Genomic DNA, 2,925 nt, shown 5'->3' on the forward strand with positions numbered 1-2,925 from the left:
TTTCTGGGCTGTATTCCATTTACCAGAGTAAAACTGAACTATATAATGTCTTTTAGTATCAGGACAATATTGGGTAAGGACGCCACCATAACCAATATCTGAAGCATCAGTCTCAACAGATTTTTCCCAATTAGGGTTTGCTAAAGTGAGACAAGGGAGATTTTTCACCTTCTCCTTAATCCTTTTAATAGCTTTAGTATGGTCATCTGACCAAGCCTTAGGATTTTTCTTTAATCTATCATATATAATAGCAGTATCTTTAGCCAAATCCTTAATGAAAGGGGCTACATAATTGAGACTTCCAAGAAATCTCTGCAACTGAGTTTTATCAGTAATAATATCAGGAAATTTAGAAGCAAATTCTATACTTCTGTTAATAGGGCTGATACTCCCTCTTTCAATATTATGCCCTAAAAATCTTACGTTAGTTTGAAAAAGAGCCATTTTTGGTTGAGAAATAACCAAACCATTTTGCATAATGATTTTTTTAAATAATTCTAAATGTTTAAAATGGGTTTCTATATTTTTGGAAAATATTAAGATATCATCTATATATACAATTATAAAATTAGTATAGGGTAAAAATATATCATTCATAATTTTCTGAAATTCAGAAGGAGCATTTTTTAAACCAAATGGCATTACATTCCATTCGTATTGGCCCATAGGGACATTAAAAGCTGTTTTGAATCTGTCAGATTCTGCTATTTGAATCTGCCAATATCCTGATTTTAAATCAAATTTAGAAAATATGATAGCATCATAAACTCTATCAAGTAAATCCTTTTTATTAGGAATAGGATACCTGATCCATTTAAGCGCCTTATTAAGCGGCTTATAATTGATAACTAATCTAGGTGCTCCTCTTTCTTGTTCTGCGTGTTTATTAACATAGAAAGCTGTACAAGACCAGGGAGACTTAGAATGCCGTATAAGGCCTTTCTGAAGTAATGAGTCAATTTCTTTTTTGCATAACTCCAAGTAGTCAGCATTCATTTGACAAGGCCTTGCTTTAGTAGGAATATTATCCTCAATAAAGCTTTCCTCATAAGGGAGGCTTACAACATGCTTTTTCCTGTTCCAGAAAGCATTAGGATGATCTCCACAAATATCAATGGAAAACTGATTCTTTAAGATAGCAATCTTTTCCTTTAATTTAGGATTTTGTAAAATATGATCAACTTCAATACTGTTTATCTCTTGTTTTATAAAATCAACTTGGTTATTTTTTGAAACCAATAGTTTTGCAGTCAAATCATTTATCATTCTAGTGAAAGGTTTAGTAACAAATTCTAGAATAAATGGTTTGTCATTCCAAGTTCCAATAATCTTATTATTATCCCAATGAGTAAGAGGGAAAATTTCATTTATAAAAGGAACACCCAAAATGATTTGGTTAGTGATATTTTTAACTAAAACAAAACTTTGGGGAACACAACTTTTCCCTTTGCAAATAAAAGCTTTTGGAAGTTTAAATTCAATATTCATTTTACTACCATTTGCTGATCTAAGACTATGAGTAGTTTTATGAAAATACCTTGAAGGTATAAGTCCTTCTTGGATACAATTTAAATCAGCAGCACTATCAATAAGAGCTATAAACTCTTTTTTGTAATTGTAATCAATAAGAAGAGTAATTTTTGTGTAAAACTTTTGGGAAGTAAAAGCTTTAAGGCTATAAAGAAAATCTGTCTTGTTATTTTTTAAAGAAAGATTTTTTATAAAATCAAGATTATCATTTTCTCCTTCCATGGAGGAGGATGATTCTGAGGCATTATCCAGATCCCTAAGAGTTTGAATAGCATCAAGTCTGGTCTCTATAATAACATTTTTTCCTTTAAGAAGAATAATATCTTCTTTGAGATTATCAATCTCTTTTTTCAGGTCACTAATAGTAGTGGGGGAACTTATCATTTTTCTCCTTTCTAGTAGGAGATTTTTTACTTCCGCCATAGTATATGAACCTTCCTTAGTAGGAATTTCTTTAGGAGTATTATCCTTTTGGGTAGTAAAATCCTTTTCTTTAGAGTCACTGATCTTATCAATGATCTGAGCTCTAATTTCAGGGTCCTTTATATTTTGTAGTAATTCAATAATTTTGTCATTATCAATGACATTAAGACTCAGTTCATAGATCTTATAAAGATCGTCTTCATCACCTTCCTTTTCACATGTCATTCCCTGTTGACATGGTGAACATTCATTATCCGAGGTTAAATAATCTTCCTGTTGAAGAGCTTTGAGATCTTCACTTGTGGAAGTATCATATCTGCTGCTATATTCTGATCTTGATTCTGAGTCAGAATTAAGCATGATCTTATAAAGAGAATCCTTTATATTATCTTCAATGTCAAGGCTCTTAATTTTTTCCTTAACTCTGCAGTCTTTGGCATAATGGCCATACCTTCCACATTTGTGACAAGTATCGGATTTATTAAAATTTCGATACTTCTTTTTCCTTTTAGAGGAATCTCCTCTACCTTCTTCTGCCCTCCTATGCTTCTTTTCTATCTTTTTCTTCTTCCATTCTTCATAATCTTTTCTAGAGGATTTTTTCTTTTTACGTGAAGAAGGTTCTTCTTTTGACTTCTGCTTCGGAATATCAAATGCGAATTGTTCGCAGAATTCTCCTAACTGTTTCCTTTCACTTAAGCCATGTCGCTTAATTTGTTGATTCAACTTAATCTCATTACATAATGCCAACCCTTCCTGTACGCAAGCACTTATTAATTTGCCATAAGTGTAATTATCATAATTAATACTATGATCATCCCCTCGCAGAGACCTTCTAACTCTTTCTGCGAATAGCGTTGGTAATCCATCTATAAATTTGGATTTCCAATGAGTGCTATTACACTCTGGTAATTCCATAACTCTACATAGAAAAACATCCTTGTAGTATCTGAATGATGTAAGAGTCTTACA

The sequence above is a fragment of the Solanum stenotomum genome, unplaced genomic scaffold, assembly GCF_019186545.1.
Source record: "Solanum stenotomum isolate F172 unplaced genomic scaffold, ASM1918654v1 scaffold23673, whole genome shotgun sequence".
In the NCBI taxonomy this organism is placed as follows: domain Eukaryota; kingdom Viridiplantae; phylum Streptophyta; class Magnoliopsida; order Solanales; family Solanaceae; genus Solanum; species Solanum stenotomum.